This window comes from Festucalex cinctus, chromosome 20 (assembly GCF_051991245.1).
Source record: "Festucalex cinctus isolate MCC-2025b chromosome 20, RoL_Fcin_1.0, whole genome shotgun sequence".
In the NCBI taxonomy this organism is placed as follows: domain Eukaryota; kingdom Metazoa; phylum Chordata; class Actinopteri; order Syngnathiformes; family Syngnathidae; genus Festucalex; species Festucalex cinctus.
This window is the reverse complement of record NC_135430.1, coordinates 5,808,975-5,820,867: the sequence shown is the minus strand read 5'-3', so window position 1 is coordinate 5,820,867 and position 11,893 is coordinate 5,808,975. Positions and strand designations below refer to the sequence as shown.

General features: G+C 39.7%; 1 long non-coding RNA gene across 1 annotated transcript in view; it reads left to right on the top strand.

Moving 5' to 3' along the window:
• The first annotated feature begins 2,486 nt into the window (after positions 1–2,486).
• The window catches only part of LOC144009266 (uncharacterized), a 22,784-nt gene continuing 13,377 nt past the window's right edge, over positions 2,487–11,893 (top strand). The window contains exon 1 of the long non-coding RNA XR_013280881.1: positions 2,487–2,569. This is a non-coding gene — a long non-coding RNA (uncharacterized LOC144009266). The remainder of the gene's footprint in view (positions 2,570–11,893) is intronic.

Below are 11,893 nucleotides of genomic sequence, written 5' to 3'. Positions count from 1 at the left end.
TCCCATGTATGACCAGTAACCCTGTCCAGTAACCATAAGTGAACACAGGTGCCAGAAGGCCCCCAGTCAACGCATTAAAGTGAAACGACTGGCTTAGTGTGTGTGAAATAGCCGAGGGGCGGTAAACACTGGCAGCTGCAAGTGATGGCACTGATGCTGTTTATACTGGAGCGAGCTCAGGCGTCTGCTGAGCGACATTGTCATTGTCCGGCCTCATTGTTCACTCCCGTTTAATCCCGCTAGCGGAGGGAGTCTATAAAATCAAAAAACGTCCTCGCTCCGGTTTAGTCAATCACCGCAATTAGCGTTCGCCGTTCCCCCCGGAAGAGGATGAAGGCATTGTCGGGAACGTCAAAAAATTTTGCAGCCAGCGATTGTTTGGGATGCGAACAAAAGTATTGACAGCGTTCAATTTGCATGCATTTGCGTCGTCGCATCAGACGGGGTTGTCAGACGCCGTCGTCGTCGTCACGTCGGCGTTTTGGATTGACACCAAGTCCGCACTTTTCCACTGAGCCGCCGCGATTTAACACCAATTAACAACAAAGACTGTGATTTTTGTCGACTTTGAAAACGGTACATCTGGTCAGATAACGGCGTGTTCAAAAGCTTGCGGTCACAAAGAAAAGATCTTCTGACTGAAGACTGAACTTGCAGTTGTTTCTCAGGCAAATGTGTTTAAATGTTGTTTTTTTTTAAGTCTGATTCCTCACAATACAAAAATAATACATGTACATACAATACTCTAATAGCTCGTACTGAAAGTCGACATTTGTGTTACCTTGTATCGCGTACTTTGCTGCTATCAAAGACCATTTGTGGCGAGCGAGCGGAGATTTAGCGCTCATGCAAAACCATGAGGCACAAATTAGCTGTTTTTTACATAGAAATAACTGAAGACGTCTGCTGTAGACGGGATAGAAAACATCCGGCGGTGAATAAAACGTATGTCTATTAATTTGACTTTTCAGCGCATTATGCCGCAAGAAATTTTGCTTATCGTCAACACTACTTCAAAGCAAGCAAACTAATGTTGCAACATAACAAAATTAGCATCACAACAGTATGTGTGAAGTCAATTTTTCATACTGCTATCAGACTTTTTTTCTTTTTTTTTTTGTTAGCGTGTTAGCTAAGTAGCTAAGAAAGAGTTCATTGTGTGCCATTCCCACTTGACGTACAATGGCCGTACAAAGTAAGGAATCATCCAGTCGGCTGCTTGCTGGATTCATTGAAACCAACACGCGCACACGCACGGTGGGAGAACGGGCCCAAGGGAGCGTTGCTTCTATTTTTAAATCCAATAAGAAAGCGGCTGAGCTGCCTCGCAGGAACAGAACGTGCATGCGATTACGGCGAATAAGACGGATAATATTGGTCAGGGTCGCCTTCTGCTCGCAGTCTTCCTTTCCCTAACGCTTCTTCCAACCTAATTACGTTCGTATTTACGTCTCGCAGTGGGAGGGTAAAGCTTGCACTGAGGGTGTGTTGCGATTCAGCAGCACCGCGTTCCCTTGCTGGCGCAACTTCGATTTTTGATCATTTGTTCCAGAATCCAATCTGTTGCAACAGAACACTTTTATTTTCAGCCAATGTTTGTGACATTATTTACTGTCATAAAGGGTTAGAAGATGTTTACTATTCCGAATTTGTAAGTCGGAACTTGGCGACTCAATCATGATTACGACCTTATGCTCAAAGAGTTTCAAAGTAATAATTACAGTAAATTGTTATGTGGGAATAGGGTGAGTGCTGAAAATTGATCCCAAGGTGAATTGAATGAGATGAACAGTTTGAATTTTGAATGGGACTGAACATTTTAATGGCTCATTTGAAATTAATTATGGGGTGAAAAATGTTGACTTGAATGAAAACGATACAAGTTAGCAATGAGAAAGATAATGGCACGCCAAGTGTGAATATTTGGGACATGTTGAAGTTGGAGTAGTTTGAATATGTCGAGAAATGAGTTGAATAACAAAATATGGCTTAATTAAAATAAAAATATAAAATTATATATATATATATATATATATATATATATATATATATATATATATATATATATATATATATATATATGGGGCGTCACTTGAATTCCTGAAGACTTACTATGAAACTGAGTCTATTCAACAATAGTTTTTGTACTTCTTGTTTGTTGTAAACACGTTTTTAGTGTATTGGAATTTCATTTAGGTGCAAAATCACCTAAAAACATTACAAGAACTGTTGTGTAGGAATTCCACTGTGGGTGACAGGGCTGTACGACACTTCCCTGGGGGCCTCGTCTTGGAATGACTAACTATTTGGTGCCATGACCCGGATTCCGACAGGGATTGCTGCAGAATCACGCAGGAAGTACAGTGCTAACTTCTTGTGCGACGTGATCACATATTCTTCTTCTTCTTCTTCAAGTTCCACATGAATCACTTTTTAAATACTGCACTCCCTTAAAATGATGAAAGCTTGCTAATTGTCATGGCCAACAGCTGTGCCACAAGAGGCTCCGCCCACCAGCAATCACCCAGGAAGGCCAGACTGACAGAGAACAGGAACATGGCTGACACAGGTAGGTGAACAAGGCTTTTTACAACTTTTTTTTTTTTTTTTACAACTTTTGTGGCGTTGAAGCTTGCAGGTATTTTTGGTGAGGAAGCAGGAATCGACAAACAAACGTTAGCTTGTAGCTGCTTATAAAACCAAACCAATGAGCCAACTGTCAGCCGCGTGTGTTTTATTTGATGGCGCTTTATCCACCTGGGCTCTTTTTGGCATCCAATTTGGACCCGCTGACAGCGACAGACTCGGCAAAAATTGGATTGAGCAGCACATCCCCGCCCCGAGCACGGCTCTGCATGCCGCCGCCGTAGTCGGTCGGGGAAAAAAGGTCCTGATGCGAGCGCAGATGTGTGAAATTGAAGCGATTACCGATTAACACTCCCAACTGGGGGCCGGAACTCCCTCTCATTTACCTCCAACGACAAGTGACGCCAGATTGGCGAGGTTTTCATGACATTCAGACGAGACACGTCCGCAAAATGGATTGAAATCATCCAAGGATTATTTATACTGACGGTTTAAAAGTCAAACTATTGGAACAAATTACAAAGCAGAGCATCGGAATCACGATTCATTTCAAATGTTGGCCTCTTCATCTTTGAAATCCCCTCATTCATATTTTCATTACCTTGGGTTATCCTTGAAAAATAGCCAATATTCATAATAAATAGTGAAATGTGTGCATGAAAATTGAACAGATTCTCAGTTTTCTGCAGATTCCAGCCGCCCTTGACACTGTCAGTGTTTTTTTTTTTTTTTTTATTTACACTCAAAGAACCATATTCATGAACCATATTCATTTTTTCATTATAGAATGTCCAGTAAATTATCAAAATTCTCCAACTACTGTGCTTGTTGCACAGTACTGCTGTTCAGCGTCTTACTCGCTTTGCGTATACATCTTGACATAAGGTCACTTGCATAATCAGAATGTGTTAAAAGTGCTTAAATATACTTGTATGTATGTATGTATGTATATATATATATATATATATATATATATATATATATATATATATATATATATATATATATATATATATATATATATATATATATATATAATCGTGATATTGGCTCATGCAATATGCATATCGCAAAGACATGCAATAAGTTTCATATGGAATTTTATATTTTTATCTGAATTTGACCAGTCAGCCGCTAACTAAAATGTGCACCGCCATTCAATAGTTAATTATCGAGCAGTAATTATAATTGATTAACTAAGATTATATTGAGTTTGCTTATTTTGCTGCATGAAAAATGTATTTTTTTCATTAGATAATAAAAATGTCATTTCTTTAAATACATGTTAAATATCGCAATAATATCGATAGCGCTATATTCAGGAACCTTATCGCATGATTTTACAATATTGTGCAGCCCTATTATATATACATATATAATGAAAAACGTTCAATATAATTAAATGCTGTGTACGTGTAACCAACTTGTGTTTCAGTAGTTAAGTGTTTAATTTAAGAATCCAGTATTTTAGTAACATAATCGTAATGATGGCAAATTTAGATTTGATAGAACATTAATAGCACATTTTTATTATTTGTGTTTATCTGTATAATATTAAGTGTAAAGTATTATCATTTATAGCATGAGTAGCATGTACTGTGTTGATAATTTGGAGTCAAACTCTCTCTCAGTTAGCATCTTTAGCACATTACTATTTCGAGTGCAGTCGATCAACTGTGAATGTGCAAAATCATGGCTGTTTCCACCCTCAAATAACACAGACGGAGTTTTTGGTCCCGGCAAAGTGCTGGCGGACTCGTCTAAATTCACAGGTTGACGCCTAATAACGACTTTGCCAAAAGCAGAAATAGAAAATGAGCAAAGTCATTACGCTGTCACTTTTGTTCACTGATGAGGAGCGCTCTCCCTCCGACTCAACAAGCGCCCGCGGGGCGCCACGCAAAGACGGAATGGAGTCGGCCTTAAATTGGCCACTTTATTCAGCGGCTAAGCTAAGCTGCCGACGTTTCCACTTTTGCGCTTTTCTCATTACGACGCCGGCAAATGGACCGAGCTCGGCTCATTGCTCTCAGCCAGGAAGTGCTGTGTGCTCTCACACAACGAGAGACAAAATAAACGCTTTATTTTAGGCCTCTGACTTTGTTGTTAAACTCTGCCCGGGATGTTTACGGATTGATTACCCGTATAAAAAAAAACAAAAAAACTACAAGGCCGAATTGAGCTGAACTTGGTGGAAAAGTGACGGTTGGGTTATAGACGACAGCCATTTGAAATAGATACACTGAACAAAAAAACAAAAAAAAAAGTGCTGACATTGTTTCCTGTATTATTGGTCTCCACAAGCACAGTGCGACAAAAACAAAAAAAAATTATACGGTGAACTACTGAACTGTATGGAATGCTTATGTAATAAGATAAAAACAAGAAATGAAGCAAAATTACGAGAAGGTAAGTTGGCTGGAGGTCAAAAATAAGTTTAGATGCTGCATTGGAGGATGGTCGGATCTATCCGAGTTGGGTTTTTTCCCAGTTACGACCTGAAAGTGTTCGAGGAGAAAGTAAACAACCAAAATGGCGGATAGTGGTAAATTTTTTTATTTTCGTTTTTAAAACTCATTTTTGACCCCCAGCAAACTTACTTTCTCATAATTTTGCTTCATTTATTGTTTTTGTCTTATTTCATAAGTATTTCATCATATTTATGAATAGTATAATTTCATACAGGGGGATAGCGGCATACTGTCACATACGTTGCGTTACGTGAAGTTATGCTAAATATTTATGAATGAAGAGTTTTATACACAAGTAAATTGTGTTTTACCATTCATGGTCTGTTTTTCCGAAGGAGTCGCCATTGTAGAGTGACGTCACTTGTAGTTCGTCGGTGAAGTCGTGGGTGACAAAAACTTAAAAAATAAAAAAATAAAAAAATTGCAATTTAATTTGGTCTATCTGTTTTGTATTTGTCATACCAATTTGGCAGCAATTAGACAAAATATTTCAAAGTCCTTGTTTGTAATGACCCAAAATTGGATGGTTCAAAGCCAAACTGGAAAGTGGAAAGTCTTTTCCAGCAATTTTGTGCTTCTTGCTTATGATCGAAATAACTTTCAAATTCCACGTTGCTTAAGTGAAACTTTGCTTTGGGCTGAATTTTCATAATATTCATGAGCTCAGTTATACAAGTCTCGCCCGTGTTTTATGGTGATTCATCAATCTTTGCTGTCATATTCAACCCACACGCACTGACATTTGTAATTATTCACAATTTCCTTTCACCCATCTTTATCATATATGGCTTGAATTTGCTAGTAATCATACACATTCTCTAAAAGTTCATCTTTGAAGGACACTTGGAAATGGTCAAATAACCCCAACATGACTTCTTGGAGTTTTGTAAGACTTTTTTTTTTTTTTTTTTTTTGTGGTCTTCTTAAGATTGACATGTTGCAAAGTGAAAACTTTGAACATTTTTCAACATTCATCAGCTGTGTTGAAAGAATTTCAGGTTCTATCGTCATCAATCTTTACTGTCAAAGTCAACCCACACGCAATGACGAAAACTAAAATTCTTTTCAATTTTGCCTCATCAATCTGCAAGCAGACAAAAACTCCAGAATTTTGTCTAAAGGATCCTGAAAATGGTCAAATGACTAGAGATGTAACGATAACGGCCATATCGTGATATTAAAACTGCCACAATATATCGTCGTTGTCATGTCACGATATATTTTATTTATTTATTTTTCTTTTTTTTTCTTTTTGTCATGTCACAATATTGAAAACAGCACATCTGTTAAAAAATGTCAGGTTGATTTCCATTTGTGCAGTTCTAGCACCCTCTGGTGGCTAGTTGTTTTTAGTGCAGTTTAATTTTCACAAGGCATGTTTTGGCCCTTATACTTTTAAAATCCACACTAATGGATGAAGGGGAATGTAATATAACTTGTGAACCGAGTCAATATTTTCAGCTTTTTTTCATATTTCATCTGTTGAGGAAGGACGCGTCTGTACTTGCTCCTGCACTCGCTCGTGAATCTAACTACTTGTTGATTTTTGCATTGGGATTTTTAACTACATTGTTGCAGAATGCCTGGCGGAAAAAGAGCTGACGAGAATGAGGAGATAAAATCTTCTCTTAAAAAACTCAGTGGAATGGTTGCCGAATTACTTGAAATGAAGAAGAGCATTGAGCCACTTCTTCAGGAAATACAGCAATTGAAGAAAGAGACACAGGAAAAAGATCGACGCATTGTTGCCTTGGAACAAAAAGTGGATGATTTGGAACAAAATCTTCGTATCAACGATGTGATAGTCACCGGTATCAAGATCAAGCCGCGCCGTGGCCCTTCGAGAGCTGCGGCTAGCACGAGCACGGAAGATTCTGACCAATATTCAGGGAACGAGACTGTGGAACAGCAAGTGACACATCAACTCAGAGATTTGGGATTAACTGTTGATCCTAACTGTTGATTTTCAGATGTGCTTTTCGCTTCCAACTGGAGGGGCACGACCACCGGCAGTTCTGATCAGGTTTGTTGACAGAAAGAAAAAGATTGCGCTTCTGAGAGACCGTCACAAGCTTCGTGGGAAACATGTCTACATCAACGAAAACCTCACCAAACGAAATGCTGACATCGCCAAAAAGGCTCGACAAATGAGAAAGAATGGACTTATCGAAAGCACGTGGACAAAAGACTGCCGAATTTTTATTCAAACTAAAGATAACTCTGGTCAACTAAAAACACGAATCGTGAAAGGAGCTTAGGAATTGGCGGCGCTTGAGAGACAACAGTAATTCACAATATCACAACAACAATAACAACAACATCACTAATTACCCAAAGCTGGAGTTGTATATGATTATTTGCTGACTTTGCCAAGGCTAACTCTTGTTTATACACCTGCATTGTTAACATGTATTGCTGTTCCCGTTTGAATCTAAATATTGTCTGGTTCGAATTCCGTTTGGACATTTGTTCTAACAGTCAAGGCTACATGATAAGGCTGTATTGTGGCTCTAATGAATCTGCTGTCAATACGCAAAATGGGGGTTGGTGGTCTGGTTCCTGGAATGCAGCTGGCGTGGGCCGCTCTGCTGGGTGAGCTAGGCTGGGCAGCGCACAGGAGTCATCAGATCGACAACGTGCTAGCAACCAGTGGTGCTACCTGACCAGAATCGCGGCTGAAATTGCTTGAATCGCAATGGGCCGAATGCAAGCCGATCTACTCTTCTGGAAAGCACAACATGTGTGAAAGCTGATCCGAGGTCAGCAAAGACCCTACTGGTGAAAGAGAAGAATTGCGCTTGCCTTGGCTGCTCGCCTGGCGGGGTGGGCTTGCTGGTGGCGTCTGGGGACCGACTCACCAGTGCCAAATGACTGGGACTAGCCACAATCTACACACGGACATTCAAGATGAACTGAGCGAGCAGTGTCTGGGATAGTATGGGATGGATAACGACAAAAATTAATGACTATTCTAAATAATGTATATGATTGATGCGTTATAGTAATGGGTCGATGGGGACGGGTCTCGAATAAGCTTCGGCTTCTACCCGTCAGCCCTTCTTTCGGATGTCAATGTTGCAAATGATGTGATGTGATTGATGTAAGCTGTAATGTGTCCGAAAGGAAAAAATGAATAAACTAACTAACTAAATATTAAGTGTTGGAGATTGGACGTTGTTTATAAGCATTGCAGTACAAAAGCACAATATTGTCTTTTTTTTTTTTTAAGTATGAGCTCATTTTTTTTTACAATATTGTGATCTTTTCGTCAACCTGCCCACAATGTCATGATAATTATCATATTGTGACCTTCATATCGTGATATTGTATTGTGGTGTTTGGATATCGTTACATCCTTACAAATGACTAGGGATGTAACGATATCCAAACATCAACAATATCACGATCTGAAGGCACGTTACGATAATTATCACAATATTGTGGGTAGGTTGGTGATATTGAATAAATAAATAAAATAAAATAAAAGGTCACAAAAAAAAGCCCATACTAAAAAACATATATATATATATATATATATATATATATATATATATATATATATATATATATATATATATATATATATATATGTATATATAACACCTTGTACATATGTATATGTAACACCTTGTGATACTTGGCTCTCAGGTGTTTCCACCTGCAATGCAACATGTATGTTGTTAATTGGAATCACTTCCAATAAGAAATCCCATTAGCGTCTCTGGCAGATGACAGCTAGCTTAATGCTAGTGTCTGTCAAACTCTTCCACAAGTTTTGGAACAACTTTTAGTTCTGACTTCAGGGGGATAAAAGAAAAACAAGTCAGCACTTGACACCTTCCGGGAAGCGCAAGCGTCTGCTCTCGGGATCGAACCCCTTGGAAGAGGAACTCGCTCGGTCCGCCAATGTCGATCAAATCATGCGCTCGGTTGCTCGTCTTCAAGCGGAGGACTTTCCCCCCCCCCCCCCCCCCTCCGACACGGCCCCATCCCGAGGGGTTTGCTCGCTCGCCTGCGAGTGTAATTAACAAGCCGACGCGCGACGTCGTGCGTGCCAGCTGACAATCAGCTTATACCTCCGAGAGCCAATCAATCGCGCCGCAATTCCTTTCCCTATCACAAAACTCATCAGCGTTGTTTATTCTTAAGAGTTCCTCAGGGGTCCGGTGAGGATAATTAGCCATCAGCGCGCCGTCCGTTGGGAGTGGTGGGACCATCTGGAGCGCTTCAAAAATGCCTGAAGTGTCTCGTCGTTCGTGCGCCAATCAATCACAAGAATGAGAAGAACAATCAGGTCTTGTCCACAATTATGCTCAAACACTCGACGCGGTGAAGTATAAATGATGCCGACCCATGTAGTGAACCGCCGCCTACTTTTTTCTGTAAAACTGCCAAATTTTTTTGCTCTCGTAGCGTATGATAGCCGACAATCTCGGAATGGAACCTACTGCTATTTATATTGCGCTTTTTTTTTCTTTTTTTTTAGCTCTAGTGCCCAAAGCACTTTAGAAAGTATCACATTCACCCATTCACACACTAGCGGTCGGCGGTCAGTGTCATGACGACCACCCTACCACTGAGCCACACCGGCCCATCTCGACAGCGTGATGGAAAATTTCAATCAAGGTCTGACAGGCAGGCGAAACCTCTTTTGGGACGGAGAGAACAGGGTGATAAATTTCTCCAAATCAAAATTTCAGATTGCTATTGGGAGTGTGGAAGTAAACGGAGGATCAGCTGCTAACAGCTAGTTGCTCAACGTAGCGTACGTAGTTCATGGCCAACTAAAGGTAACGAGATTTTTGTGATGACAGTTTTCAGGTTTGGAATCCCGTTGAAATATAGCTATTTACTAGAAACCGTATTTTTGGGGGATTATAATGCCCAATTCACTGCAGAAAGGACGCGGTGCGTTTTCTGCACGGCTTCCGCACGGACTGCAATTCACACCGCGTACTTTGCGTGTCCGGAAATCTGCGCCCGCCAGACTACAAGATCACGTGGGGTTCACGCAGGAGAGTTGAGTTCGCGCGATAACAACCGTATATAGAGAGTTCTATTTTGTAAACAATAGCTACGCTTGAGGCAGTTTTTGGTGAAGTTCCTTTTACAAAACCAAGAACAGTCATCTTGGAGTTGCACCTAAAATCCCCATTGTCTTTGCATTGTGGCCTGGAGACCACACCAAGTCAAGCCAAGTATATATTATATATTATTATTATTATATATATTATTTATTGTGTAACCTGCCCCCGTGTTGTGGCAACTTGGACTGTTGTGGTCGTCTTAGAAGATGTTTCACCTCGTATCCAAGCAGGCTTCAACAAGATTAACTGAGTTAGGACTGCCCCTGGTCCAAAGTCAGCTGGATAGACTCTAGATCACCCGTGACTCGAATGAGCGGTTTAGGAACATATTTAGGGAGAACATTTTTTCCCCAAACATTTCATTTCCTTTCATTTTCGAGGGTTGACCGAGCGCAGTGCCGTATTATTGGCGCATCTCCGTTGTCGGCAAACAGCAAGCTTAGCTTGGGCCTGTTGCCGGTACCGACCGGTTACGTGAACAAACACACGGCAACACGCAGAAAACTCTCCGCAATGTTGAGCACGGAAATGGCAGATTAACCCCGACAAGGTGACCCCACAGGACGTGGCTGTAGCAGGCAGATAGGAAGATCAGTGAGGTCGGCCGCGACTGCCAGACTTCACACACTTTTTTTTTTTTTTTTCCTGTACTCTCATTCCGGAATGCCTTATAGAGTTCCTGCACAGATGGTGGTTGGAAGGAACTGATTTCAAAACATATCTATAATTGTAGAAGATTCCAAAAAATCTGCACTGTCCTTATTTCACAGAATTGATCACATGGAAAAAGTCTTGCTTTGTTTATGAGGAGCTGACAGGAGGCGCTTAATAAGGCCGTAAGAAGAATTAAAAATGACAAAGGCTAATACGAAACTACATAATCAAAGCTTGTTTGTGAAATTGAAATTGTCATCAGGGTTACATCCTGAAATGTTTTTGTTGCACTGTAACATTTGTGATACCACTTTAAGTCATTTGAATACATTACATTTGGAAGTCTAACTTCTCTCTAAAACGTTATCAGGTTATGTTTAAAAAAATAAATCATTAAAAAAACTCATCTTCTTTCCCTGTTTAAAAGCAGCCAAAAAATAAAAAAATCACAACGTACTACTCTCAAAGACACCAAATACGGTAGTAACGATACATAAAATTTGAAATGGCAATGTTAGAAATAACATCACCGTTTTATGGGTAAAACCAACCAAACAAAAAAGTTACATTTTACATCTGAGGTTGTTTTTGCTGTTGGAACGCGTCCAATTATGATTGATTTGAAATTTGAGTTGGAGTCCTAAAATTGATCACAGATTATGAGTAAAAATAAATAACATTTGGAATGGTGATGTTAGAAATAATATCACTGTTTTATGGGTAAAACCAACCAAACAAAAAAGTTACATTTTGCATCTGAGGTTGTTTTTGCTGTTGGGCCCACATCCAATTATGATTTATTTGAAATTTGACTTGGAGTCCTAAACTTTATCACAGATTATGATTAAAAATAAATAAAATTTGGAATGGTAATGTTAAAAATATCACTGTTTGATGGATAAAACCAACCAAACAAAAAAGTTTGGTAGCAAAGTTGATTTTGCGTCTGAGGTTTTTTGCTGTTGGATCCGCAATGGCAGCATCTGAGCTGATGATCTGTAGAAGAACTTTTTTGGCCCCTTTCCATCTTTGTTGTGCGCTACCATGCTTTTCTCACTTTGCTTCGGAAAAACCAAAAAAAAACACTCTAAGAAA